This window comes from Diprion similis, chromosome 6 (genome assembly GCF_021155765.1).
Source record: "Diprion similis isolate iyDipSimi1 chromosome 6, iyDipSimi1.1, whole genome shotgun sequence".
NCBI classification, from domain to species: Eukaryota; Metazoa; Arthropoda; class Insecta; order Hymenoptera; family Diprionidae; genus Diprion; species Diprion similis.
Window position 1 is genome coordinate 10,451,109 of NC_060110.1, and position 12,531 is coordinate 10,463,639.

At 40.6% G+C, this 12,531-nt stretch overlaps 1 long non-coding RNA gene across 1 annotated transcript in view; it reads left to right on the forward strand.

The window, feature by feature from the left end:
* Nucleotides 1-12,531, forward strand: part of LOC124407116 — a 61,630-nt gene that overhangs the window by 26,515 nt on the left and 22,584 nt on the right. Inside the window, exon 2 of the long non-coding RNA XR_006929290.1 lies at nucleotides 8,603-8,629. This is a non-coding gene — a long non-coding RNA (uncharacterized LOC124407116). The remainder of the gene's footprint in view (nucleotides 1-8,602; nucleotides 8,630-12,531) is intronic.

Consider the following 12,531-nt stretch of genomic DNA (forward strand, 5'->3'; position numbering starts at 1 on the left):
TAAATTCATTCGAGAATTGTCAAACTTGTTGACAATCGTTATCAGTGACCGCATTTATATCAAATCTAATTGAAAGCTAATTGTCGCATTGGCAATCATGTTCATCGCCGCTTTCAAGTTTCGCTACTGTTTCCTGATATCAGAGTTGCAGTGTAAATTTAGGCACAAGTTAGATGACGGCTGGTTTCGAAGGGCTCCAACGAATTCGGACTACAATTTTACAAGGTTGTAATGACATTTTTATCAGCGCCATGTCAGTCGCATGGTGACGCCACGGATTTCTGACACTTTTCGGATATGCCTCGAAGCCGAGATTTGGTTTCCGCGGGTGATGTTGGGCCCTCGTAACTTATCAGGGAAACACACTTCACCCGGAATTGCTCAACCGCCGAATAATCAGGTAACCCAGGCCTATACGGCTGCTGGGAAATTGATATTCCATCAAAGGGAACCTCCGAAATATCCATATATGTATTACGTTACATAAAGGATATTCCGTTACATGTTACGTCACGGCGTGCGAATTTCCCGTCAAAATCTCTTAGTCTCAGCCGCATCCTGTCGCAATGAAAATTTCCGACGATGAATCTATAGACGTAATTGCTTGTCTTGGTTGGAAGTTGAAGCTGTAAAAATGGTCCGATTTGCACAAGAGACACAATTTCGCCTTTACGTCTTCCTCGAATCGATCTGCAGACGCGAATTCGTCGAAACGCCTCTCACCGAATCGCGCACCGACTGTATTAACAGAGTAAACAAAGCTGACAAACGCGAACTCTGCACCGTTTTTCCCTTTGTTTCGTTCCATACAATACGAAGAACATTCTACTCCAAATTCGCAATTATTCCGAGCTTCTCGTAACCCAATTACAAGAGTTTGACGTCACGGTGACCTTGAATCGCGGGTTTAATGTAGTCTGCTAATGGGAAAATTTGGCGGCAACAATTCGCACATTGTAAACGGTACGCCGTAAGTCCGGCACGCTGCCGAGCTTGAAGCACGCGCTTTTCTACTCATCCTTATAATTTTAATGAGTATCAAGCTTGCGTGCTCCTGCTCCGGCACCGCTACACCTTTTAACGGCTCTATGACGTAAGCAGTCTCACCACGTAATTTAACCTAATATAAACGGTCAAAAATATCCCATGTAAAAACCATACGACCGGATAATGAGGTCTTGCGTTGACGTCTTCTTGGGTGGAGATGTTGCAGCAGCAGGAACTTTGGATCGATATTCTCCGTTTGCCTGTAATCAATATCGAGAGTTCTATCCCGGAAAAAATCCTGGTAAACAAGTGATTCCAGACGTTCATTTCTCGGTTTGAAGTAAACAAATTACGTATTTTGTCGGTACGTTTCAAGCAACGATTAATTTAATCGCCGAGCCTTCTCGCTCCACGCTCTCTGAACAAGTAAATTATCGTTCGTTAATGATTGTGCAGAGTCAATAAAAACGAGATGTGAAGAGAGAACATGATTCGGTCGATGCCAGACGAATGATCTCACCGAGCATTTACGTCACGTGTAAACGCGGTCCCTGCCGCCTCTGCTATAACAGACTCTTCGACGATTCGTGAGAGTGATTCAGTAGTTGTCATCGGCGACTCTCATCAATTGAAACACCCGTTGCCATGGCGTGGAGTTCGGGGGTTCAACCCCTACACCTCTGGAATCACTAATGAGACAAGGTGCCAGCCGCACAGACACTTGGACAATTTGGTTCGATTGCGAGACGATCGCATCGCAACAAAAAGAGTGCCGAATTCTGTCGGTTCAACCTGTGGTTTGCAAAGAATTCAGAACCTCCCTAACCGCAACCGTCAATAGCGATATTGAGCCAAGCAAATCGCGATTCAACCCACCTTGATTGCATCCATCCGTGATAAGAACAAGCTGGGAGGCGTAATTTTGAATGGTTCAAATCTTCTTTCAATGCCCGATTCTGGGATATTGTTAGCATTTTAATTGAGAGACTTTTCTGGCACACTTCACGAATTTGTATTATACCTTTGCCTGACTGCAGACTAAGGTAGAATTGTTTCTCCCCTTTTCACCGTACGCCGAGCAAGCAATGTATACATATAATGTGAAAACGCAGAAGTCTATTCTTTGATACTTCGAACAATCACTCTTCCGAAAAAAAAGACTTTCAATTTAAACTTCAGGGATATCTCCAACTATTTAAGCGGCGAATTAGCACGGAAATAGTGCGAGTCTAACATTGTTCCATGTGCTACAGTATATCACAGAATTACAAAAATCGGAGAGTTACACCTTGGCGGTCACCATTCGAATCAGTGCAATCGATCACTGAAGATCAAAGCCTTGAGCAGTTAATCTTTCACGTTGTAACCATCGTCTGCTCGTCCGTCAATCGTCAACAATATCATCATCAGCTCCAGACTTTCAGACCCATCTCCCACCTCAGGTACCGTAACCATCAGGATCCCTAACCATCGCGTTCTGACCAAATTCCGTGGACATCTTCGCGAGGGACCTTTTTTTCATTCACCCGTCAAAAATTGATCGCAAATAAATTAGGCTTCTGTGAAAGTGTATCGATTCATTATGAACCGCGCTGTGCCACGTCGTGAAAGCCGACCAGTAACTTCTCCTTCAACAAATCACCCGATAAGTTCAGATACCACCAGACCCTGCAGCCCTTCCGGGAAAGTGGAGAAGCCAGTCTTCTCCTAAGGAAACGTGACTTCGATGCAAACTTCGAAGCTACACCCCCGACCACTTTGGCTGAGATAGGTGACGGAATGAATCTCGCCACTCCGAGGTATCCGGCCAACTTCACTTCGCAGAAGAGCATTGGCGAACGGTGATAAAAAAAAACCCTTTGCCAAGACGCCCTTATTAAGGGAGTCATACCGAGGCCTGATTGCTCCGTGAATCCTACCAATTTTCAGACGCACCTTCGAGACGCGGTCGATTGCTAAAGGTGTTCGAGTTCGAACCGTCGACGCGACAATGACTCGTTTATATTCGGAGGGTAAGATTCTATTTAACGCTGGGTGAGAGAGGTTCGAACGATTTTATACGTGGATAACGAGGTTCAGGCTTTTCGATGAACGTATTGTCAATGTGAAAAAAATTTGCTGAACAGTTCAGAAATAAGAAGCTACTGTAAAAGGTTTGAAAGAAATTCTGCTGTATTTTGAAAGTTCCGTAACTTGATAAATTCTACCATATCTTAAATTTGTCGAGTGTTTACAATGTAATTTTACTAAGCGTCGTTTTTGCGGAAAATAAATTCGTCACTACTTTGAGTAAATAGCTCCTGATTAAACCTACTTGGATCGATCTGCTTTCACCTGAATCTTGTTGTTCTTTCCGCAAGATCTTCTAATTCGACTAGATCGGCGTTTTGTTACCACTTGTCACTCTCCGTCAATATCAAAGTCGGTAATAGCTGACTAGACTATACTGTATATACCTACATGATTACATAAATTTCACAGGTGAACCGCAGTTGAATTTCCTGCACTCCAAAGTTTACTCACACAAGCGGGTTTACTTAGATATAATAGAGCCTCTTCATGCGGTAAATGTGTACGCACCTGTATATTATATATGTATATATATAATATGCACCTTTATAGTTAGCATACGCTTTCCGTTATAAATCTATTACCATACCAACTTTATCGAATTAGTTCATGCAGGTAAATTACGCAGCTGAGTGCTGAGAGCCCTGGAGCCTCGATGTTAATTAAAAATATTTGGCACTTGCCTAGTCACGGAATGATAAAATGGATGTAAGAACTTGCAAAATTGATTGTTTCAAGTAGGTAAAGATATTTTTTATATTCAGTAGGTTATCGGGGATGTTCGACGCGCACTTTTCAATCCGTGAACTGACTAAGCAAAACCGAGAGATTATTTATTTTTGGCGATTTGGCTGCATGGACTGCGCTCGAGTGATAAAGATGAAAAAAAGTAATAATGAAACTAATTTATGTTCATAACGTAGGCATTAAATCGTGTTCGTATTTGGGAGAATGATAAAGCGTGGCTCGGTGCGGTGAATCAGGATAGATAACGCGATATAATTTGATATTTAATGTCTCGTAAATTCGCATTTTATACTTTATAATATGTACAATGTATACATATACATATATATATATTATATATGAATATATATATACCATAAAGATTAACGGCTGAAAAAGAAATACACGGACCTAAACCGAGCCGCGGCCATACTCATGGCTCGCCAAAGAGCCAGATGTTTCGATTCACCTCGACCACCGTTATTATACGTCAAAATTTTTTCAAATAATAACTAACAATAAGATAACTTGCTACGACCTCTGGTGGCCTGAATAATCAATCCGCCAGATGGATCGCATTCGAATGTTTTTTTCATTCTGAAATATCTTAATTGGCCACGGTTACATGGCCGTTACATATTCCAGCGTTACATATTCCAGCGATCTCAAAGAGTAGCGCTGACGTTAGAAATAGAAAAAAGTATCTCCTACCACAGGAGAATCTCTATCGGACTATTTTTGATTCAAGTAAGCATTCCTGTCGGTTAGAATAGAGATTTCATAAAGATAATGCACGATGAAAAAATGAGTTTGTAGAATATCAGATTCAATCTGAAATGTTCACATATGAATAAAAAAAAAACCGTAATTCCGTACATGTGAAAATTTTTTTGTCATCAGCAGACACCCTAATGCATTACGTATTAGGTACATGGAGTATAATAATCTCACGATAGAATTGAGACGGCTGCAAGAAGGATTCGTATATATAACAAGATACATAAATTTTTTGCAGTCATGCGGTGTATTTGTTTGTTCATACTAATGCACTTCCCCTGTTTCCTTGGCGGTAACTTCCTACAGGTTTCATCCCCACGTCACAGAGCCTGTCCAGGACCCGAAGAGCAGGGATCGCCCTTTCCACGGCGTATATAATGTCGGTAAGAATCTCGCCTTATAACCTCTGTCGCGAGACACATGAAAAGTTGTGCTACCCCGTTTATCGTGCATGGTAATCTAGAAAGCCGCGTGATCTACGCACCCTACGTAAAACCACCCTGTTTTCACCACCAGGATCAACACACGTTACGCACAACAAACAGTTTACACGGAAACATGCAGGCTCTTAATCTTACAAGCTCACGAGTGATCATCCGAGAATTTGAACAACGAGCTTTAGCGAAGAGCTTGCGGAGAGCTTAAAGTGCATAATAATAATTTTATCCTGGAATAGAGACGGCCAAGCAGCAGCCCGGAATATCCCAATATCCCGTTTTATTTTACTTTTATTTTTGTACACCGCAACCGAGATTCCATCCGCTTATACACAGAGAAGTGTAGGCACGTACCACATTGTAAGCAGGGTAAAATGATGGATAAACATACGTATAAAATCCGTTAAGATGCCGGCGGCGCTTTACACGCCTCTGGGGGCTCGATTTTAACCGCGTGGATCCTCTTCGGCCCACGTAATCTGTATTCGTATATCATACGTGTGTACAGTGTGCATACGTATAGAGGTGTTTGGGCACAACTTAGTTAAATAGTTATAAGGACGCGTAAAATTGAGCTGTCAAGTTCTCCTCCTGCGATATGCAAAGCATATGTTAGTTTTCTTACACACCCACACACACCCACACACACCCACACACACACACACACACTGGAGGAACAACGAACGGACTATATTGCCGCGATATTAGAGTCGCGTCGCGTCGTGATGCAAAACTCACGTCACAGAAACATTAATATATCATTCCGTACTTTATATTCTTGAAGAATTTATTGCATCAAATTTCAAGGGGAAAAAACACGGCCTATTTCAATGCGATTTATAGCACACGAGAGAGTGGCAAAAAGTGTACCGCTTCGTCTAATGCGTTCAAGAAGCCATTTATAAGATTATTTCCGGGGGGAAATTCCTGCGAGCCATTTCTATTCCTTGATATCAATGTCATGCATTTTGACTCAATTTAAGGTCACACAAAACTGGGTAAAAACGTAACCGATAAGGTCTGACGTCTTGCCGTTTTCCATGATGAAACTGATCACCTGAGCGTCAAGACGATTTCGAGTTTTAACAATATTCGAATGGCTAGAATGCCGGTAAAGCGTCTCGTGTGAATCACCTAAATATAATTCATACCGACTATCAGTAGCTTTCGCCAGCTGTTATCTAGATGTTTAAAATGACCGAAATTTGTCCCGGTTATTCAACGTACCTAGAAAATACGGGAATGAAGTAGCGAGTGTAAATCAGCCGTCGATCTTGTTTTAAACAAGCTAATAAATCACACTGATATTGGGATCTGTTATACGAATGATTTGGGTCGGAGTGTTATGGGTAGGTGTATCTAAGGGGCGCTATGACGCATGGAAATTTACGAGTTGCGCGCCCCTTGAGTAGGGAAATTATTTGCCGATCCGGTAACTTCGATAATTAATAGGTATAACAACTGGATAGGTACAATCATGCTCTGCAAATTTGGAGATATTATGTTTTCCGATTTTCAAAGTCAATACACGAATGTGCCTTGGAGGCTATATTTCCATAATAAATCCTTCATGGTTTTAGAGCGAATTCACCGTTTCTACCTACTTTTTTTGTATTGAAAAACGATGATAATCCAGCCAATTTTCCGTCAATAGCCTCAAATGATATTGCGTGGCAAACTCCGTAAATCGAAGGGTATAAAGCTTATTCGCAGTGAAATGCGGTGATATCGTGGCGTATTACTTAGGAAACCACTTTAATTTTGGCACCCGACGAAGTTTGGATTAATATCGCAATTTCTCTCGCGTATGAAACGAGGCTGATATAATTTCAGAATGTGAGTTTTCCGATACAACTTCAGCTTGTGACAGTTACGGCAGAACGCCTATTACAGTTGAACGTATAAATATGTAAACACAGGTATGCATATTACACGTACACACATATACCGAGGTGCAAACACTTTAGCGAGAAATGAATTTTTACGACTATGGCAATCTATTAAATTTATACATCCATGCAAAAACAGGGGATAAATTTCACCATCAACGTTTCATAGTCTTTCGACGATTTTACGAGTTTGACTTCGAGTCGTTCCCTGTTCTACGGTTCGTTCTACGCATTGCACATATATTATTCGATGAACGTGAATCCCCTTTGCTATTTCCACATTGCATCTGCATATCACTATATTATCATGCCACGAAAAATTTCTTCTTACTTTTCATTTGTAGCAACATTTTCCACTTTTCATGAGAACACACATCTCTGACACGTGTAGTTAATGCATTCACTGTTACACGTGGCAATATTTGCAAAGAATGACATAAGTAGAAAACATTGTGAAATTATCTGCAGAATGAAATTTATCGTTCGCAGTTACTTTACCAACCGAGGAAAAGTTTCACTTATTTCGACTATTTTCAAAGTCTACGTAGTGCTTATGTAAAAACATCGCAGTTAGCGCAATTCTACATGCAATTCTAAACAAAGCTTTTTTGTTTAGAATCAAAATAAGGACAGAAAATGTATAACTCCGATAATTGCTAATTAGATTACAGGAATAAATTTCTTAACATTATTATTGAGCAAAATAAAAAACAACTTCTTTGGGGGACTTGCATTCGGCGTTGCATGTAGAATTTCGTTTACTTGCACGTTTCCACACCAGTGATACCTAAGCTTTGATAATTAATAAAAAAATAAAAAAATAATACATTTGAATTAAGGATATGTCTTCCTTTTTCTGCAAAGCTGAAAAAAGGAGGAAATGGATCCGCACGCATGGCATTCCATTTCAGCGGCCTTGACGACGATTCGTCACTCACTATTAACGAACTTGACTGCATGAGAAACCGTTCAGTTTGTCAGATAATTAAAACTACATAACACTCGACGATTCTCCCTTTAATGCTTTTGCACGGAGACAATACAGCTTACGAATACAACTTAACTGTCTGGATCAGGCACGGGGAAGCTGAGCAGTTCCAATACCAAACTGAGTGTATGTAGAGGACACCTGAGAATACGGAGGTGGTTTAACAACCGTAGAGGGGTTAATTAAATCGACGTTAGTAGCGCATTGATGACTTATTACGTTGCCTCGAAACTGATCAATACATCAAGTGGAGGGAAGTCGAGCACGCGTTAGAGATAAAAGTGGATGAGAATTGACGTGGACTGCTGTCGAAAATGTTAAGGTGTGTTAAGGACTGAGCTGTTGCCGATTAAAGATGCGATATCCTTCGATCAAGGAGTTAAACCATTCTGAGGTTCGTTTTATCGCACCTCCAAGTGGTCCACTGTGAGTACCCGTGAGATCTGATCATCTCAGATTGTATGCCGTGTTTCTTAGATTTGGATTGTTACTAGTGTCTTCGGGTACCTGCAGGTTTGAAAAAAAAAAAAAAAAAACTCGTAAGAAATGTTGGAACATGAACTTCAGTTTAGATGAGATGCAACGCGAAGTGCGGAGCGTAGAAACACTGCTTCTCTCACCGTGTAAAATTCATGTTATTTAACACCGACAAGCCGATACGGTGACTGTATCGAACGGATTTAAACTTGAATGGTTATTTATTTTGCGATGCTTTTCATCTGTTTCAGATGAATGATGCATGGAGACTAACGATGGTGAGTGCTTGATGAACAACATCCATACTTACATAATTTGCAATATTCACCACTTCGGTTTGCTTTTTCACGGGTCAAACGTCCGAAATCCTGTGAAGTTTACAGCTGGGGTAGCAATATACAGTGAGATGAATATATTAATGAAAATTTCTCAGCTTTTCACGTAATCTAAATTCGAAGTGTCTATGGCAATAAACACTATACGTGCCTTCGAGGGAGTAGGAAATAGTTGATTCACGTAACGATATACGCTGTGTCGTTTGTTCACGGAAATTGCGGACAAGATTATATAATCTCCAGTTTACGCCCGTTGGGAATAGATAAACCCACGCGGTCAACAGTACGTGACGTTCATATTTGCGTGAATCGATAATGTCAAATGGAATAATTAGCATTGTATCAATCGTTAAATGCTTGATTCTGTCGAGTAAGATCTCATTCTAGATTCTAGCATCAAATTCAAGTACAAATGCCTTTACCGAGGAAACAACAACTTAATTGTAAGTTTTTTTATACTTTCATTTTCGATTTTATCGAATTTTCATTAGCGCTACGAAAACGCGTAAGAATTATTTTCAAGTATTCTTATGCACTTTTATTTTTGATTATGATTCGCGTACTCGCATGAATAGAAAAGAAGAATTTTTACGCGAGTTCAAAAGTTCTAGGAGTTAGGCTCTGAGGTACGCTTCGAGTGATTTTGATAAGATGATCCAAGATCGATATCACGAAGTTAAGATTATCCAAATTTATTACCAATTCAATAACCACTAAAAATTCGCGAGTCAAGGAAGGAGACGTAAAATTTTTGTAATTGAATATTATACTTTCCTCTAATTGGAGAAAGGCTGTCCACTTATTTTTCGATTTCGAAAATTATATCACCAATTAATATACCACCCTCAAGGCGTCTAAGCGACTAATTAAAAACTCATCACGAGCAGAATATTAAGCGTTTAAGGAATTGAGTTCTGTAAATCAAATTCGATAATCCATTGGCCGTAACCCAAGCAAGATTGGGTGCAGTAGACAGTTGTTTTTTTCGTTCTCTTATAACGGTTCAATCTTGCTTTCCATCCTGGTTCTGGTAGGATTAGGTACTCGAGAAAATTTCACATCAAACTCAATGCTCGAGTCCCCGGAAATTCTAGACCAAATCGAGGGGAAAGTTCTTCTTATATTTTTTTCCGTATTCCATATAACACGGAAAGCTTTTGGCAAGATTTGGCAAGTTTCGTAATACGGTGAAATCATGTAAATTGAGCCGTTATCGTCAGAAACACGTTGTATGTTTACAACGTATCCCCATAAGCATTAATCTAACAACCTCAACTGCGAAACAAACAAGTAGCTAAAGCAAGGAACTCAATAAATCTGAAATCCAGCTTCTCAAGTTTGCAAGAAAAGCCAGGAGCCTGATGACAACAGAAAGCAGCAAGCATCGTGAAGTGATTACATAGAATAATCACAGAAATGCAAAGACGCGGCTGAAACCTCGAGGCGGAGTTTCAGATGTTTCAGAAGCTTTCCGCACTGAGGTCGAAATGAAACCTCCGCCGGCTGAATCGGGAAGTAACTAAATAGAGGAGAATTATGAAAAAGAAGATTAAAAACAGAAAGAAAGTATGATATCAAGAGCTGGGTATTTGAGAGTGAAAAAAAAATAGGATTCTTTATGAAACGTGCGTCAAACCAACCGGGCTGATTAACCACCGTCTACGAATAAAAATTACTCGAGCATAACCTTTGCAAAATAGATTAAATAGTCTGAAGTAAATCGCGAAGGTAAATATTAATCAAACAAAGGTAAACATCGATATCGAGAGAAGTGTAACCCGGGTTAATCCTTGAATAAATATACCTGAAATTAACTAGTGCCGATTGATTCCGTGTGTGTTCGTATAACCACCGTCTGCACAACTCTGGGAAATAAACCAATTCCACTTCCATGTCAACGATACACAAACACCTTGGTCAATACGAGGGTAGCTGCAATTGCTGTGATCGCATGGCCGTGACGCGTTAACAGATCCTTGTAAAATTGGAACGACTATATTCGGGGTAATCATTAACGGATAAGACTGTACATACCGGATAGCTATAATATACGGAAGTATCGAGTGTGACATGTTGTTCATCCCCTCGTTGGTCAGTGCATCACAAGGTACACAGTACTTCACTTTGCTAAATTACAGCCCCGCCCAAGGGCGGCTCTTGACTGATTCTTCATTATGATAGTGCGATCGATTGAAAATAATACCAGCTACTTAGAATCGGAGTAAGTTCCGATCGGAAAACGAGCTTCAGTAGCCCTTAAATTTCTCGCGCTGATTACTTACGCCTCATCCTGGCCATTCATCGCGAGATCTAAGAGCCCCTGAGGGATTCGTGAAAACAGAACTATCCGTCAGGAAATCGCGATTCGTCACAGCTGGCGATATGGTCTGTAGTAAATCGTGAAAACCAGAGCGGATCTCGAGCAACATTCATTCTAATTGACACAATTTTGACGAAGATCGGTGCGCCGCGATTCTCCAAGACTCTGCAGGGTGAGGCAATTTCTGTGAAAGATTTAATCAAGACACACCCTGACACTCAACACGGTGGCTTAATAACGTAACACATCAATTATAAACGGCCACGGCGGGGACGCGGCGCATCGCTGTATATCAAACTAAAACCGGGTTCTCCTCTTCCCTTCGATGTGATAGGAGACCGTGTTTAGCCTGGATTTCGTGTTGACAGTGACTGACTTACGATATTCCAAGATCACTTTCAACGCGGCGAAAACGAACGTGAATTCGAAACAGTAGAAAAGCATCACGAATGGGCTCCGAGACTGGGTTAGAAAAGGCGACATGTTATGGCGTGAAAAATTCGAACTTTTGCATGACTATATTCAGACGAATTTGCATACATAGGACCTTTGGACAGAGATGAAACTGCAGAGAACTGTAGGCACGATAAAGGCTAGAAAGTCGGCGCGGTATTGTGGCGAATTCGAAAAATTTTCAAGCACAATCTTCGAGTGAGTCAAACGGGATGGAAAATGTCATATTTATGAGGAATTCCTGATTCCTTGCCGGTAGGGTCGTCTTTTCTGTCTGTCCCACCCGCAGGCACGCCTAAGCAATACGGTAAGCTGCGTGAAAGCGGGTAGACACTACATCAGAATTTCGGGTTTCCTGTACCCACCAGCTATGCCCTCGTTCCAGAGTGTTTTCCGTGTAAAATCACAGCCCACGGATGAATGACAAGCACGTGTCACCGCGAGGCGAGATTTTTTCGTCAGCGGAAAAACAGTGTCACAATAAATTTCGATCACTTTTTATCACTTCCGTTTCTCTGTTTTCAGAAAAAAAAAGAAAGTTTATGTAATCATCCCAAAGATGAAAAATTGAGTTTTCACTAGCGCTCCACGTTTCAAGGTTTATAGAGAATAACCTCCGACCATTTTCTGACGGACGTCTGTGTGTGTGTACGTATCTCGAGAAAGGGTTACCGAATTTCAATGATTTTGGTCTGAATCGGCGCGGGTTTCCAAACTTAGAACTGACTATATTTTGGCTTTGATTGGTTCAGTACTTTTTCAATTATTTAAATAACAAAGTTACAAAAAATCAAATTGCAATCATCATGTATTGAGAAGGGATGAATGTAGTTGAATGAAAATCGGTATCTTAAGGTTTTCCTGGGTCGCTGATCAAGAATCTAAGGTCAGGTTTGCGAACTTTGAATTTCGCGTATTCAATAAGCTGGAAAAAAAAACTAAAAACATTTGTATTTTGATGAAAATTGGTACTCGCTGATTCGTTAGTGAAGGAAACAATCCAAAAATATTTCGATTTTCGTAAAAATCAGTAGGCGGAGGTTTTTTGGTTCACCGGTAACGAACCCAAGCT